General features: G+C 41.1%; 1 protein-coding gene across 3 annotated transcripts in view; it reads right to left on the bottom strand.

Annotated features, from left to right (window-relative positions):
- The window catches only part of si:cabz01090165.1 (uncharacterized protein LOC100333421 homolog), a 411,304-nt gene that overhangs the window by 183,500 nt on the left and 209,407 nt on the right, over positions 1-18,397 (bottom strand). For all 3 annotated transcript variants that reach the window (XM_056373298.1, XM_056373299.1, XM_056373300.1), the window contains one exon: positions 11,270-11,473. The gene's annotated coding sequence lies outside the window, so the exon portion shown is untranslated. The remainder of the gene's footprint in view (positions 1-11,269; positions 11,474-18,397) is intronic.

Here is an 18,397-nt window from a genome sequence, read left to right as displayed (position 1 = left end):
CAGCACACATCCCGCCACAGTACAATCATCAAACAGTGGGAGAGAAACCCAAGACTGTGCTGAGATTTATTGCCATTATTAATTTATCCTCACTAATTTAGAAGATTAAGGCTGAAATCCCTTATTAGAGCTCATTTCTCAGTCATTTGTTCGCAGCATACAGATCCAGCCAGAGTCCACTGCAACTTTGTGTGTGAGGAGTGATTTAGCTGAGGAGGCTGTAAACTCCGTACTGTTTATCCAGACTAAGCTAGCTGGATCCCAGTCGGTGTTTTAGCAGTAAACAGAAGAATCGTGAGCCCAGCCAGTGGACACAGCAAGCAGCATGTAGCCAGAGGGAGGCCAGGTGGAGGGGTTCCCCTGAGCCCCTCTATAAACAGCAGGAGTTTGTTGGGGAATCACAAAAGACAGAAAAAGAAGTAAATAAATAAAGAAAATAAAATGTATACGTATGCCGTATATATGTATATATTATATAGAAGATATTAGGGCCATATTGAGGAAAAAAAAAGAAATCTGAAATTTCAAGACTAAATTCATAATATTACAAGAATTACAAATGTAAAAACAGAGAACGGTTAAATATTGATCAGTGGTGGCCTGGAATTCATTTCCACATTTCTTGACATTAGAAAACAGTATATTTAAGCAATATCACGTGAGAGGGAGTGATGCTGTAGTTAATATCAGCATGGCTGTGATTCGGAGGCCCAGTACTGGTATACTGTATATCAGCACTCATGCTCCCTCTCGTCCAATCAAATTACTTGGTCGGAACTAACTGTTGTATAATATGCTGTAAAAAACCTTAAGATTGTATTATTTTACATGAGGAATAGTATAGGACACTATGACTTTCTGGTTTGTATTAATTTTATGTTTAAGTTTTCTGAAATGGAAATGGATACAGGTCCCGCTTATTTATTTGTATTTATCTTTTTTTTGTGACTTAGCGGATTCTTTTCCTGGTTCTTGAGAAATGAATTTATTAAATAGAGCTATTGTATGTTTTAGATGAGATAGGTTTGGAGTTGGTGTTGGTTGTTGCTGGTCATTTGGGTTGTGTTGCATATTGTGAATCTCATTATGAGTATGAATGATATAGATGCGTATTGATGTATCTGTTGTCTGTTATTTTTAACACATGGAATTGTCTACAACACACACTACCCCAGGACAATTCAACATCTCACCTTCAATTTTTAACTGCACTTTTCACTGCAAATGAGGGAAACCTCAATGATCTTTGAGGCTTAAATAAATAAATGAAAAATAAAAAGATTTCATCTTTACTTCATCATTGATCATAATATTTCTGCCCTCTAGTGGTCCGAAACTGCAGCTTTGATTTATAACAGTCCATGTGAGCAATTTAGGTATTTATCTGGTCAGTCCACCCACGCATACATGATTTCACTGTGTAGCTGTTTACAGCTGACACTCAGCTAAAAACTGAGGAGACATGAAAAGAAGCTAATTAAGGCATCAATAAATGTCCAGCAAAGAACACAGGTCAAACCCTCTGTCTGCTCCATCCAAGGATAATGATAAAGCTTGAGAATAGTTCACTGTGGTACGTGTGTGTGTGTGTGTGTGTGTGTGTGTGTGTGTGTGTTAGTGTGTGTGTGTTTCTTTACTGTGTGTATGTTTCCTCAGTTCACATTGTATTTGACATCTCACTCTATCATGTTGGTTAGCCGTAGAGGTTGAAGTGGTCATTTAGTTGATGAACAGCAGAATCTGAAGAGCTCTTGATTTGATTGGTCATCTATGTCACATATGTTCTCATTCACACACTCACACACACACACACACACACACACACACACACACAACGGCGCACACACACATCACACGTTGACTGTAAAAGACAGTGTCATTCAGACTTGCTGTAAAGTGGCATATAAATTGCTGTGTGTTTTTGGGAGTCCGTGCACTGCTGCAAAAATGATTAAGAAATGCCAAGAAAATGAATTTTGGCAAGAGAAGAGTTTCTTCTATCATGAAAACACAGACACACACACACACACACACACACACACACACTGCCTTTAGAATTATAATCACTACAGACACTAATGCACATATGAAAATCATTTTCTTTAATGAAACATTAACCACACTGAGAAACTTCACTCCAAATAAAAGGTGGCTGCCAGAGTTCTTGGCAAGTTCGTCACAAAACCCCAAAACAAACGTCTCTTCCTTCAACAAACTGCCCGACACGCAGGGAAACAGGCACCAATCAGAAGCCAAATTAAGGTCATCACTTTGGCAGGAAACCAGCCGTCCTGAAGAAAAGCTCTCAACTAATTAGACAGACAGTCTAAAAGAGCCCGATGCTCTTCAAACCGTTGCTGCTGTGGCACAAGATACTGCCATGAAAATAATAACTAGAATCACTGCCAGTTGTCTGCCTCCTCCACTCAGACTAGTTTCAGGTCACATCCCTGTTTATCCAGAGTCAGAGAAAATATGAACCATTTGTGTGAAATTTTGTCATAATTGCTGTGAAGTCTTGAATAATGGCTAAAAAGTGTTTTGTGAGGTCACACTGATGTTTTACTTCACCTTTAACCTTTGACCACCAAAGTCTAATCAACTCATCTAGAGTCCAACTGAATGTTTGTACCAAATTCAGAAGGATTCCCTTGAGGAGTTCTTGAGATATTGTTTTCACGAAGCCAAAATCATGTTTTGTCTCAGAGAAAATATCAATTTTAAAACTTTGAAAGGAAGGCACAAAAATGTTGATACCATCAATCATGAAAATAATACTAATCAGTAAGTGTTTTACAATACTAAGAACCAACGGTTGGAGAAAGTGTAAAGAATCATCAGTAAACTCTTTCCTTGAAGAAATCTGAAGATCTTTCTTTTAATAGAAAGTTTATCCAACGATAGTAATTGGCAGTGACATCAAAGAGACTGTAGACTCTTCTTCTATTAGTTATGTCAAGAAAATGTGCAGCTGTCCCATGGCTTACTGAATGTAACCTTAGAAAATAAGGAATTATATGAAATGTAAAATACAGTGAAACTACAAACAAAACTTTGAAGCTAAAAAGAAAAGAGGTTGAACAGCCTTAACCAAAAAAAAAAACTGGTTTTCACAGTTTGGTGTGACTGACAGACACAGAGCCATGACCTCCATCCCACCCAGCACCTTCGAAACTGGAAAATGTGGGCCTGGTCTCACCTAACATTAGTGTGAGGCTGCTGGATAACATTTTATTGTCTGGGGCGTCAGTCAGAGTCAAAGTGTGACAGGATCTTCCACAGATCTACCGTGCAAAAGCAATCAGGCTCAAAAATAAACATCAATACGGCAGGAAAAGAAATTCCATTTTCAATCTCACCAATAGCTCACCTTGCATTGATGTGCAACCGTGAGGATGAGGTGGGATAGTTTGATGTGTCCACCTGCTCTGTGGAGGTTTACTGCTCACTCTCCGGAGGAATGATCCACTCCAAGACAAAATACAAGCTTCACAAGAGCTCCATAAACCAGACTTCGGCCTGTGGATCTTGTGCACCACTGCAAACTATAATCTATGATCACAGAATACCATCCCCAGTCAGGTGCTGTCACTCAAGTAACTGTCTATAATATAGTTTCTGGGAGGCAACAGAATGGGTAAACCTGTCAGGTCTAAATGTGATATACAACCCCATCTTTGCTGAGGTTAAGCAAAGCATGTGAATAAACATGTAGCAGAAACCTTCAGGGCTGAAAAATGTAGCCGACACTGAAGTGCCAAAAACTCAACAGCTTCTCCAACCTGAACAACCGACGGCGGCGTACCTACCTTCATCACATAGTTACTATAATAACAGTCAGGCTTGGTTAGATTTTGGAAAAGATGGTGATTTGGGATAAGTACTCTTCAATATCAGACAATCTTTATTGTCACGGTTACAATATAAACAGCTGGTTTCACTGTGTTTTGTTGACCCATCCATCCACCACAACCTCCTGCTACCACGAACTTTGTCGCTCTTTACATGCTCTTTTCCCTTTGCTCCCGTCATAATCACTACGACCACAAGATGTGGCCAAACAACAAAACATAACTATGGGTCATAATAACCTGCTGCACAGACGACCTATGGGCTTCTTTTGGACAGTCTCCAAAAACTGCAGTTCCTCTAATGGCCACTAGAGTCTGGCTCCAACAGTGAGTCAGTCCCCATAGACTCCCATGTTAAAAGGTCCAACTTTACAGCAGAAATAAACATGTTTACAGCCTGGTACAGAAACAGTTTTGGTCTCTAGAGATAATTTCCTCCTTCATGACAACTATTTATATAACTCACTTGTTTACATTTTATTAAGACTTGAGGGCGTGGCCTCTTTGAGTGACAGGCGGGTGAGTGTATACTTGCCTCAAACTGTCATGCAGTGAATTCTCAGCTCTACACATGCTTCTCCTCTTTGACCATTTTTGGATTAGGGAGTTAGGGGCGGAGTCAGACACTGCCAAGATGGCGACGGTGGGGCAGGTCACTCCGAGCTTCAAAACCACTCTTCAGAAACCTGTGGGTGACGTCACAGAAGCTACGTCCATCTTTATTTGCAGTCGATGGTCTGAAGTCAACATCATATATTCTGGAAGGAAACAAATATGCTGTCTGTGTCTTTTATTGGCATTTCCTCATTATGTTAATAGAAATCATAATCTAACAAAACATATTTCCTGTTGCAGTTGAAAGGTGTAGAAAGGTCATTGTTAGGAGACAGGGTCGTCATATTAGACAGAGGTGAATTAACTCATTGATGCTCCTGTGGCTGTGTTGGAAGAAAAATCTCTGCAGCATTTAATGTCCATAGTTTTGGAATATCATATTGAATCATCCAATCATAGCACTTAAAAGTGATAAAACTATGGTACCCAGGCTGCTGACAGAGTTAAACATCAGCGAGGTTTGAGCGAAAATTCTGCTCCCTCACCATCAGGAAGTCATCTGAGGAGAGATGAAAGGAGTGAAAGGATAGTGGAGTGAGAGGGCAGGAGGAGGTGGGGGCCGTTTAGGAGCCTTTATTTGCCTCTCCATCATCAAAACAGGATGTGTGTTATTGCTGAAGAAGCACTAATATAATTGACGTACTGTAACTTTATTCTACAATACAAATTTAATGCACAGCCAGCAGAAGATATACGGCAAGTAAAAGAGTGGGAACTGTAAAGTTAAGAGTTTCATTTATAAGGTTTTAGGATCAGTGCTCTGTAAGATTAAAGTAATTCAGTCTATTTACTAAATGATGGTACAGTACAACTGCACATTTAAAAGCTACTTTACTTACTAATTTAAAGTTCAGAGGGAAATAGTTTTTTCACTACATTTATCTGAGAGATGAGTTTCTGATTTTTTCAGAAGGTTTTATCACAGATGATGTCATAAAATCTTATTTTAAAAGAGATGAAAACTGGGACATTTCAGGGCTTTACAGATATTTGTAGGGACTCAGGACACCCAGCTTGAAACCGGGACAATCCCGGACAAACCGGGTCGTCTGGTCAACATACTCTATATTTAAGCCAAGAACACTTTCTGTGAGCAGAGCCTGTAACCAAGGACACAGCGGGCCCCTGGGGACAGAGAGACCTGTACTGCCGAGGCAGCGCAGGCAGAGGAAGCACATTCCACTCGTAAATTAACTCGTAAATTATTTATCCAGTCCTTTTGAAGGACTTTTACTTTTTGTGTCTTACTTATTTTTACATAAGGAATCAAGTTCTCCCCTACAAGTGCTGCCAGACTCTTATTGTAAATAAGAATAATGACTTGACAATGACAATGTCTTGCCTGGTAAAATAAAGGTAAAATACAAAAAAAGAAAATACTACTTCATCCAGCAATAATTAATTATAGATGTGGTCACAATTAAAACTGTAATTTCTCTGCTAAAACAGAATCAAGAGCAAATAAAGAGCAAACATTTGATCTCTTGTCCACCTGGATAGTTGAATTGCCATCGAGTAGTAAATATAAATATATAATAATAAACTTCTGATATATATATATATATATATATACAGCACCTTTCATACAAGAAATGTAACACAAAGTGCTTCACAACAAGGAAATGACCTGCTTCAAGTACATCACATGAAAAGTCATACAATTAATTTTATGATCATAAAACAGTGCTGAGCAAAGTGTAAAATGTCACAGCTAGTTAAAGGCTAATGTGAAGAGATCAATTTAAAGCTTTCTTTTAAAAATTCCTGTGTAGAAAAATCTCAAATCTTTAGCGATGTAATTAGTGAGCAGAGTCACTTTTTGTGCAGCTTGAAAACTAGATGTAAAACCTTGGCCAGAGGATGAAGGCTCCGCCCTGCACCACGGATGTGGCTCTGCTGCTCTGAACGAGCTCAGGAGAAACACAGTGACCAACACAATGTACTGTAATAGGCCTGTCTGCTCCACTGCTCCGTCCGGATCAATAAAGTTATAAAGCAACAGTGAGAGGGAGCCAGCAGCCAGCTGAGTCTTCCACTGCTGACAGGGTGATAATATGTGTCCTGACCTTGAGTTTACACTAAAAGGAACAGAGAGCAACACACTCACACTGACCTAATCTATTTCCAAAGGTGTTTTTTTTTTTTTTTTTTTGAAAGTTTAACAGCAGCAACATTATGGTAACTGCATGGCTACATGTGTATTTATGGCACGTGGCAGACAAACGTACAACAGATGCTCAGTATTCATGAATTTCTGACCAAACAGTCATTTTCCCTGAGTCATGTTTATGTTTGCAGCACATCTGAATAGCTGCGCTTCAGGTGAAGTAGACTGAGGATGGATTAAAAAGCAACAGCAACATTCTTTAAGGTGTCAGTTTAGCATCTGTTTGGAAAATGTTCAGATATGGAAGGAGAGATTGCAAAAGCCGAAAAGGCGAAACACCTGTCTGCAAAGTATCAAACTGTTTCCTGCTCATATGGTTGTGCTTAAATACATAATTATTTTCAAATGATTAACAAACTAAGTTGTTTGCTACTGTTCAAACTCGTTATCTCACTGTCTTCAGACTGGGTGTGAAATTCTGATAGGACCAGGGCAGGAAATCTATAACGATGATCCTCTGTCTGAAATGCAAGTAGAATTCCTGAGTTCCCAGTGAGGTTATGTCGATATGTCAGATGAAGACCCAACCAAAACCACATCATCATAATTTCAGAAAAAATTCTGTGAAAATTCAATGTAAAAATGTTCATTCCAACTGAAATGGTGACTCCTTTGCAATCAGAATATCTGCCAAAATAATCACAATATGATTTTTTTGCATATAGTTCAGCCCCAGACCACAGCAGCTGGTCGCCATAGGGATTAACTGATGACATAACTGCACGTTACATTTTATCTTTGGATAAACAAAACGGTAACTGTTCTTTTTTCCATTTAAATATTCCACAGAAGCTTTTCACACAGTCGTCACTGAACAAGTCTTCGGAGCCCAGCTCTGCTTTGTAACTGCTGCCCACAGAGTACTTCCCCTGCAGCAGTTAAGGGCTTGTGAAGGATGTGGGAGGGTCAAGCACTACTTTTACACTTTCCCCACCCAGATTTATTCTGTTGAATTTATCCTGCGACCTTCTGGTCTGGAGCTCCGCTTCTGTGACCTTCAGGCCACCGCTGCCCAACCCGGTTTAGCAGCTTCTGCTTGCACAGAAATGTCAAGTTAGTGTGGCAGAAGGTTCATTGGTTCTACTCCAGTCACAAACACTGCATTCATGTTCATATCTTTTGTTAATTGTGTTATCTTTGAAAACATATTCCAATGTTAACCTATTGTTCATATATTAAGTTCTGTTTTATAGTGTGCAGGAGGTTATCTTAAGGGGGGGAATGTAAGAGTAGAAATAACTCATCTTGAGAACAAACCCATCGACACCAGCTCGGGCTCAGAAACATATAACAAGGGACTCTGCAGTCTGCTACTCATCCCGCCGCTCAGGTGAGCTTGTACAGCTGCATAGTGGCCATATGGTAATAATAAGAAGAAGGTTGTCATTACAACATTTTCTGTCATAGTAATAACAAAGCATCACACACACATGATGACTTAGGGCAAGTATTCTGGCTAACACTTCACTGCTAATGATGATATTTTATGAGAATGTTTTCTAGTCAAACTGCAGAACTCGGCAAAAACAACAGCAAGGAGGTGAAGGAAACCTCTTCACTATTCACACTGCTCCAAAACTTTCATTCAGAAAAGTTTGGATTTGATTTAAGCAACCAGACGGTTGAATATTCATGGAAGCGGACAGACTCGGCCTCTCGTGTTCAGTCATTAGAAAAAAAAACCCCCGACCCCGCAGTAGTCGTCACCTCTTCCTGTTGTAACGCTGTTGTTCGTCTGACTCGTTTCCCAGCCTTGGCTCTCATTACTGGTACTCTCATCCTGCATCTGTACTTCTTATTATTCTGCTTGTGACCATTAGGCCTGTTCATCTCATTACTGTAATTCAGATTCAAGGCCCACACCTGCCATTACTGTGAGCACTCCGTCTCATTAGGAAACTCCTGTCACCGGCACAGTGAATGCAGCAGCAAATTAGTTCTGATAGAAAAGTCTTCAATGAGACACAGTGTCAGCAAGAAGAGATACGACTCTGTGTGTGTGTGTGTGTGTGTGTGTGTGCTTAAATGAATGAAGAAAGATGAATTATGAGTCAACATTTGAGCGTGGGGTGTGTTTTGTGAGAGAAAGGAAAGTGTGTAGGTACATGCAGGTTTGTTGTGTACAGCATGTGTGTTAATGTGTGTGTGTGTGTGTGTGTGTGTGTGTGTGTGTGTGTGTGCGTGTGTGTGAGAGAGAGATCTACAACTACCTAATGGCTTATTTGCTTGTCGGACTTGCTTCAAACAATTCAGTCGGAGGAAGAAACTAATGTCGCTATTAAGGCTGCATTAGCTGAAGTCACTGCCTTACACACACACACAGACACGCACGTGCGCATGTTCACACTAATTGCGAGTTTGTTTTCTTCCTCTGTTTGGAGTTTGTGTGAAGGCCATGCAGCGAGGTCGCCGTCAGGCCACTGAATCCCTTCCAAACCTGTTGTAGATTTATGGGCGTTAACTTTTAAATGCGGCTTTTAACTTATTTTCTGCTATTGATCTAACGTCAGAATAAAGGGGGGAAGCAGTTTTTTTAAACCTATTCAAACGCTATATTTTATCTGGCGAGAAAGCAGGAATGTCAAACAAGAAATGATGCTTGTTTTGAGGCTTTCTTTCCCTCCAGTAGAAGAGGCTGACCGGAGTTGATCATGTTTGACGTCAAGGTAAAAAAAGCCAGCGGGCGTGTCTGCAGTGTTTCATTGATTTTCATATTATTTTGTTCCAGGATTCAACAGTAACTCACAGATCTGTTGAGTGGAAATGAAACAGTGAGACTTTATGGGAACACACTGAGCCTTAATCCAGACAGACCGCGTCAGGCTGTTAAAGCAACTTTATATCTGCTGTGTGTTTAAGTCTGTTCATTTCATAGTTGTAATGAATCTCTCCTGGAGAGAAATAAAAGAGACAAACGACTGGACACGATAAATGACTACAGTGCTGTAACTGACACTGAACTCGTGGGCATTATTTTTTTTTTTTAAATAAAACAGAGTGAAGCATGTAAATATAACAGTAATCCATCATACTTGTTCCAGCCAAGTGGAGAGAGAGAGAGAGAGAGAGAGAGAGAGAGGACATTTTATAACAGCGGTGCCTCAGTGTCAAATCCCACAACGACACATAAGTGGTGTCGGTCCTTACTAATCCCTGTGTGGGAAAGTGTCCAACAGAAGCCAATACTGAACAAACAGAGAGGACAACACACTCAATGACATTTAGACCACAGTAACACTCGTGCTGTTAAGAAAACCCCTCGAACGCTGTGCTACATTCATTCTCGCAGATACAGAGATCATCAGCTGTTGTTTTGTAATGCAGGGAAAGTGGTAAAATATGGATAAAGCATGTGATGGATTTGGTTTATAGTATTATATTTATAGTTTATATTGTATATATAGTATTGTATTGATAACATTTTCCACACAGAGAAGTGTCCTCAACACTTTGATTACACATGCCGGCACAACAGCTAGAGTCACCGCCTATTGGTTGTATCCCTCCGCCAACCAGCCAAGGAAATATCAGGAAATGCTTTATCCTTATAGAGACCTTTGACCTTTGACTATCAGATACTAATCAGTCAATCCTTGCTTCCAAGTGAATGTCTTGCCAAATCTAAAAAAATTTAAAGGTGGTTTTAAAGGTATCACATTCAAGAGGCCAAAACTGTGTTTTGGGCGACCCCCTGAGACCTTGACCTTTGACCACCAGAATCTACCTAGTTCATCCTTGGCTCCAAGTGAAAGTTTGTGCCAAAACCAAGAGGAATCAGTAACATCCACCCTGTCATACTCGATAACCAACTTGTAGAAGAGGTAGAACACAAGCGCTCGCATCATTGATCAGACTTTTAACGAGAACGCAGAAAGCATTTCTAAGAAAGCTAACCAATGATTGTTCTTAATCAGGAAGCTGAGGAGCTTTAGTGTTGGTGTTAGCCAACACATACTTGAAATGGCAAACAGGAGCCTGGTTGAAAGCATCTTATCATTTAACATTACAGATTTGTTCAGCAATTTTTAATGGTGTGTTTTGTTATGTGGATTGTATGTCTTTTTTATTATTGCACCATCTTTGGGAAAAAGCCAAAGACAAATTTCCACTGAGGTGGACAATATAGTCAATCAATCAATCAATCAATCACCGCATTCACAAGGCCAAAACTGTGTTCACTGCAACCTTGACTTTTGACCTTTGACCAGCAAAATCTGATCAGTTCATCCTTGAGTCAAATTTGAAGAAGTTCCCTCGAGGCCTTACTGAGATATTGCGTTCACGAGAACGGGACGGACGTACAACCCAACACACGATGCCTGACTGGTGGCATAAAAACAGACAACAACAATCAGAGTTCCTGCAGCCACTGGATGTTAAAACCACTGGATCTGACATCGGCACACACACATTTACTATGGGACTTCGCCGACAGTCCTGCATTATTTAAAGCTCCACTTATCAGAAATGAGTCTGATTTACCACTTACACACTCAGCCAATGAAGAGTAGGAAGATTTAGATGATTGTATTAAATTGCTGAGACATTAGATTCAAATCATATTTTCAAACTGAATTAAAAGCAAATCTTTTACCCACAATCACTGATGGCGTTGAAATAGCTTTAAATAACTTACTGAGCAGCAGCCCAGCTCTTCAACAGGGAGGGAGGGCCGTCCTCTTCTCACGGGGCACGAAGCAGTGCTGGCGCTCATCCGGGTTCACGTGCACGTCCTTGTGGTGCTCACACCCACGTACATCTGTCCAGAGGACGTGCGTTAAAAGTCCTCCAAGTTTGTCATTGGCTGAGCCAGCTGTCCGTCAAAGTTTGCCAAGATTGCCTGCACAGAGAGACAAAGAGAAAAAAAAGGGTGAGTGGTGAAGGGAGGGAAAAGGATTAGAGGATAGGGGGCGAAGAAAGGATGGAGGCAGACGAGTGGATAGGTGCAGTGAGCGGACAGGGGAGCAGCCACATGGACACTTGGCTGGTAAAGTGGTACATTCCTTCAGTCAGCTAAAACCATCCATCACTGGGGACAGAGGACAGAACAGAAACAGACTGAGATGAAGGGAAGACACAGACTGAAAGAAAGAAAGAAAATGTTTCTACATGTGAGTTAAAAAGGAAGTGAGGCTGAAGATTCGGCAGCAGGAGCGTATTATTCAGTCAGTGTCAGGGTGCAGCCATCACACATCAGCTACAGACCAATGAGACTGGACCAGAGACCCAGCACATGATCTTTCCTCTGCGGTCATAGTGAAGCCTGTGCGGCCTGCACTCGCCTCCTCCTCCCCACTTCATCAACCGAAGTGGGTCGGGGAGCGGAGCGGGGCGTGGGTCTGTGCTAGGCTAGCTCAGTAGCATCTCCAGGTTGGTTTACCATGTACAAGCTATGGACAGTTACAGAGAGCCAAACACATCAATCCACTATCAAATATTGAATCTAATTAAAATGAACTTCCACACAGAGAGGGCCCACCCAGAAACTTTTTGCTGTGAGGCGACAGAGCTAACCACTTGGCCACTGTGCCGCCGGCCAGCTGGGGCCTTTCTGTGTGGAGCAGGGGATCCAGCTTCCTCCCACAATCCAAAGACATGCACGTTAATTTAACTGGTAACTCTCAGCGACAGACTGACGACCTGTCCAGGGTGTACCCCGCCCCTTGCCAAATGTCAGCTGGGATTGGCTCCAGCAAATAACTTTGAGCAAATACGACCCGCCTCGGGACTGTCAGCTGTTGGCAGTTTTTTCATGTTTTATTGACGGGCTTCGGACACTGGGCTGCTTTTATATGAAAAGATAAATTCTTTTAAACTGGAAGAAGCGTAAACCAGGGTGCTTCTCTATTGGCTGGAGGAAAACCTGGACTTACACAACCTGGACATGGGCCGAGCAGCTTGTCTCCTAAAAGACTTGGGACACTGTCTGCAAGCTCTTCACTTGGTCATGTAAACTACAACTGACCAACAACTTAATCTCAAAGATGATTTTTAGATCTGCAGCCAAATAATACTGTATACCTTTTTAGAAGCTATTTACTTTAAATACTAAGTGGGAAACTGCATGTGACGTGATGTGATCAGTTAGATCATTAATCTAGAGAAGAGTCCACTACTGCTGCTGATGGTTTTTTTTCCCTCTTTGGAAAAATATGGAGGAATCACATGTATATTATTGAGATTGTATGTCTGCGTGTGTGTTAACAGCTCAACAAAAAACCCACATGAAATCAAAAACAGAATTTTTTTTCTTCACCAGAACTAGGAAGTGAAAAAAGCAAAAGAAAGAAACATTCAACTTATAAATATACTAATAATACACATTCGAGAAGCTTGATTCAATTTTCACTTTACTAATGTTCGACTTACTGATTAATCAACTAATTGTTTTTAACAGTGAGCAGAAGCCTAACAAGAATTATCACATGCTGTTGTTATACAGCCAGAATTAGCAACAGACGAGAGGCCATCTGTCTCAGCTGTTTCCTCCAAACTCTATGAATAAGAACACCGAGACAGAAGGAAGCAAAGAAAAAAATATAGTTGACTCTGGTTTTCAAATTTACTTTCATCTTTGTTTTTTGGAAACCATCGGCACAGATGGGTGACATCTTTCACCAGCAAGAGCAGCACTTACATTAAACTGTATGATCTGAATCAAAATAAACAGAATCAATATTTTCAGAGAGGAACGTGGAGGAATATTAAGTTTGTAGTTTGAGAGGAAAAAAATAATTTTCAAAAACTTTTTTGACTTTGTCCAGTGGCAAAGACTCTCCAGTCATTGTCACACTGACAGAGAAAAGGAGAAAAAGAAAAATGTGTCTATGGAAAAGCACATGTAAGCAAAGATGAATGAACTGCAGCAAAACTCATCAACAAATATAAAATATGCAGAAAACAATAATGAAGCCTCAAGGAGCTCCCTAATAGCGCCGCCTGTTTTAACCATATGTATGTCCTCCATCATGTCTTCTCACAGATGTTGCATCTGCTGTAGATCACAGTACACGCACTCAGACATTTACTAACAAGACTAAAACCTACTTTTAATGTGACTAAAAACTGCAGACAGATTGTCCTGCCATCACTTTTCTAGATGAGCTTGTGAAAACCTGGTGTTTCCCTGTGGCTGTGGGGTAACTCTGCCTCCACAGAGAGAGGAACGTGATGACATCATAGTGATACCATCGGGGGTTAAGTCACCTTGCGCTTAATTTATAAGCGAACGCCTGCTTCACAAACCATTTGAAAGAAGTGTGTTTACATGACAGACATGATCTGATGAAAGACAGTATGAGTTGCATTATGAGTAATGTAGGATTTTTATAGAACCTTTTTGGAGCTTTCTTTCATGAATGTATCTGTTATGCATAAAAGTGGAACATTTAACCACTGCATAGCTCTGTAAAGGTTAGAATACATCTCTGATGACATCCGAAGAGAGCAGGATCTGTTATCGGATCAGCTGATCTGCTCTCAAACTGGTGTGCAGTCTGGCTGCCCCTGCAGCAACTCCCTGCTGGTTTCACACAGTTTGCAGGTAAAAAAACTGACCTGGGTTGGATGGTTGTCAGAGGCCCTACATGACTGTTACCTTTAATGGTAAAACACTGCAGAACAAACAAAGCCAAGCAGGAGAGCTCCGGGACTAACAACATCACAAACAGACAGTGTGAAGTCACCTCTCACTGTTTCTACTTCACTTTGGCCTAAACTGTCTCTCTCTTCTCCTCTTCACATCCTGTCTTTATCTACATCTCTCCTGCCTCTCTCCTCCTCACCGAATACCGCTCTCTTCCTCCCTCAGTCAGTACGTTTTCAGTCTTTCTCCATCCCCACTGGGGAACTTAGCAGTCCGTCTCCCGCAGAGACATAAGAGAGATGAGTTTGGCCCACTTCCTAAACTGTGTTGCCACAGTTATAAAAAGATCCACTGACAGTGGAGTGGAAAAAGACTAAATAGGTGGCTGCAGAAAATTGCCTGGGTTTCTAAGCACATTTTCTGGTCGGGAACTGTCAGCACTTCTGTAAAATAATGCTGGCAGTCGTCTTCCTGCTGCCCTGACTCAAATCAGCCCAGCTTGGCAACTTCACACTGGTCTCCATAGTCTGCTTTGTCCATTGTCCTCCATCCTCCCCGTCCCTGGGGACTCTGTGGTCATTAAAGGAAAAATCCACTTTAACATCAACAGCAAATGATGACAAATCAGAAGGAGACCCTGAATAAATGAGTGGAGAACCATGACGAAATCATCCACACACATACACTGCATGGTGCAATTAAGCAGTTAACATCCAATCATGCTCTGTGGCAGGTATACAAAAAGCTGATCATGGCCAGTTGATCATGATTTTATACTAAGATGGAATGAGGAAAGGATCTCAGTGACTTGTTGGTGGACGGCAGGAGCCTCAGTCACAAAGCAGCAGTGACTGAAGTGAAATCTGCATTTGGATCTGTAGGAAAGACATCAGTAAACTGTGGTGGACAGTTCACATTCGAAGACACCCATATGCATTCCGACGGAAAATCAAAGATCGCTGACTGCATGTGAGGCGTACACCAAGAGAACAGTACAGGCCTGAACGTTTTGATGCCTACAGTGAGGGGGTCCACTGGCTCTGTTCTGCTGCGCGGGGCAGTTTCGAGACATGGTTTGAGTCCAGTTGCCCCCTTAGGGAAAAGGGTCGCTGCAAATCAATATGAAGCTGTTCTGAGTGATCACCAAACATTTCTATCCTGATTGGAGTGGTCTCCTCCAGGATGACAAAGCCTCCCATCTATATATAATGAGGTGTCGCTGATGGTTTGATGATCATGATATCGATGTGAATCATAAGCTACGGTCTTCATAGTCACCAGATTTTGAACCCAGTTGACCATGTATGGGAGATTTTGGACCGATCTGTTAGACACCTTCTCCACCACCATCATCAAAACACCACATGAGAGAATATCTTTTGGAAAGGAATGGTGTTCATCCCTCCAGTAGAGTTCAGGGACTCTGCCAAGGAGAATGTGGTAGCCCAGCACCTTACTGAGACACTTTATGTTGGTTTTCCCTTTAATTCGTCACCCACCTGTAGCTGTTCAGTTTTTTTTTTTCTTTTTCCTAAGGGTACCTGCCAGAAGTAGAAAAAATGCCATCACATCCCCTTTTCCTGCAGCCACAACTGAATGTGAAAGAAAGAAAGAAAAAAAACGTTTCAGCAAAACTTCAGCAGCAAGTGTCAGATTTTGGTGTCAGTACTTGGCTGATGTTCAACACTCAGACAGAACAGGAAGAAAACAGGAGGTATAGAGAACACATTTTACAACAGTAAACAACAACCACACATCAGGAGAAAACAAGTTGCCCTCTTTGTCTTTCCATTGATTGTTTAATCTTGGGAAATGAAGGTAATCTCCGTTTGAAATAGAATGTGAGGTGGGCTGAGTAAAGGTGGGTAATCATCACACACTGACCCCATCAAATGTAATAAATCAGGGGCTTTTTACTATCACACTGCGATCACACACATCTTCTTCTACATTGTATTTTTACTTGCTGTTCTAATGCATTTCCAAGTCCATGTAATTCATAAACCCGAATCTAGAGTTCGACCAAAAGGTCCGTAGACGCCTCCTGACGTTAGCTACCTCCGGCCGTCGGCCATTCTTCTCAAAGACACAGTTGTGCACAGAGTCTGGCTTCAGCTGCCATCTTCAGAGCTGCAGTGAGAGAAAGTGCCTTCTGCTGGTGATGACTTTCATTTCCACTTTGCAGCTCCTCTCACAGTGTAGTGTCAGGCCAGAGGGGCTCTGATCACTGCTCTCACTCCCATTAGCTACTTCAAATTCTGCCGGTAGTGAAAGTGAAGTTCTTACCGAAGTACTTAATACCCTCAGAGCGTTGAACATAGAGACATGGCTGAGACAATTTACTTCAGTTAAGTCTTTGACACTTAAAAAAACACTAATCACTGGCGCTGTATGACGTTCGCAGTGAGTCAAATATTTAAACCCAACACTGTATTTTTCAAACTGAAATATTCTTGATGTCTTGTGCATCATTTATACAGATTTTATCCAAATGTACAGTATATCCTGTATCCAGACGGCTATGGTGCCATATACATTCCAACGTGTAACTCTAACAACGGCTGCTTTTGCTTCTTCAGGAAAACGGTAATTCATAAAACTACTAAGAGTATAATTGAATATAAATGAAATGACAGTGTCAAATATGACAAAAAACATATAGTTACCTGCTAATTCTTTAATGTATCACAGGGTACGGGCAACTAGTCTTTCTCTCGTAGAAGGACAGTTGCAACAGTAGGAAGTGTCAACATAGAATTTACTTCGCTTAAGAAGGTTTAAGGTTAAAGACTGGCTGGAAGGACTGGAATATGACAGAAACCTTGTTTGTAATTTCTTTTTTTCTTTTTTTTTTTACAGCTGAACTAAATATTTAACAATTGTAAATTACGTACTCAAATGATTCGTACTGAACTGGTCACACAAAGAACCTTTAAATAGTTTTAAAAGATGTAAGCCAAAAGATGTCATGGACCTTTCTGGCCTCAGAAATCCAGAGTTGGTTCCAGTGTTGGTTCGGCTGGTGAACATGAGGCCGATAAAATAAATGTTGTTTCTGATCCCAGTTTGTGTTTCGAGTTGTAGTTTCTGTAAAAAATGATCCTGACAGTTAAAAAACAACCTTGTTTCTCTCTTCAGAGCAGTGGTGAGCAGTGAGCTGGAAGAGGTCGGGAACTGCCGCTTTAGAATAAACTTCTGCTGATGGAACTCACTTGATTTACAAGTTTAAAAAGGAAAGAAATCTTCAGTCCAACCTGGAAGCACTCTCTTAAAAAGGTAGCTCATGTAGTCATTAGACATCTAATCCTCTCACAGCTCTGATCCAACCTGGCAACTTCACACAGTGTTCATACCTTCATTCTGCACCAAATAACCCTCGTCTGAATTTAACACGACCTGAAGTGGCAACTCTAATATCTCTCTCCCTGTTTGTTTGGATCTTTCTCACCTGTCCGTATGTCTTTCAGCACAAAGTTGGATCAATCTGACCTGGCAACCTGGCTCTGCCTTAGAAAAAAGATAACTTCCCCTGGTCCAAATAACCCTTCTTTTCTGTGCCCTATTACCACTTCTTTTTCTCAAATAGCTCCAAATATCTCTGAGGTCAAACTTGCACCAATCCGACCTGGGAATTCCAGACTGTGTGAACGCTCCTTCATCAGACTCCAGAGGGAAATAACCTTCTGCAGCTGATAGTATTTGCAGTGGCAAAACAGAAAGCAGTTTTTACTTCATCTCGCTAACCTCACTTCAGCCTGGCAACTGTGACCTTCTCGAAAATCCAATAATCTGCTTTATTTTCCCCTCAGTCTGCCTGATGGTTCCCACTGTTCCTCCAGTCTGGCATATTGACACTGTGTTAATAAAACCATACCTCTGCCATCATGCATCAAATTACCTCCTTGTAGGGTTATCATCAATATCCACAGTGCGTAACTTCATGCTGCTGCAAACTGACAGCCCTCCTCAAATCTTGCAACAAAAGTCTCTCTCACTTCGTGGTCTGAAGCCAAATATAACTCAGATTTATCTAATATCAACACTTTCTCTTAGTTAAACTTAATTAGAGTTAAACTTAGTTTACTATCTTTTGTGTGTAGCGTGAACACCACATTTTAGAATTTGCTCTTGTTGAAAAGGGGCACCAGTCCTCTGGGAGGACAACAATGAATTACTTCA

The sequence above is a fragment of the Seriola aureovittata genome, chromosome 4 (genome assembly GCF_021018895.1).
Source record: "Seriola aureovittata isolate HTS-2021-v1 ecotype China chromosome 4, ASM2101889v1, whole genome shotgun sequence".
Lineage (NCBI taxonomy): Eukaryota > Metazoa > Chordata > Actinopteri > Carangiformes > Carangidae > Seriola > Seriola aureovittata.
This window is presented reverse-complemented; position numbering and strand designations above follow the sequence as displayed.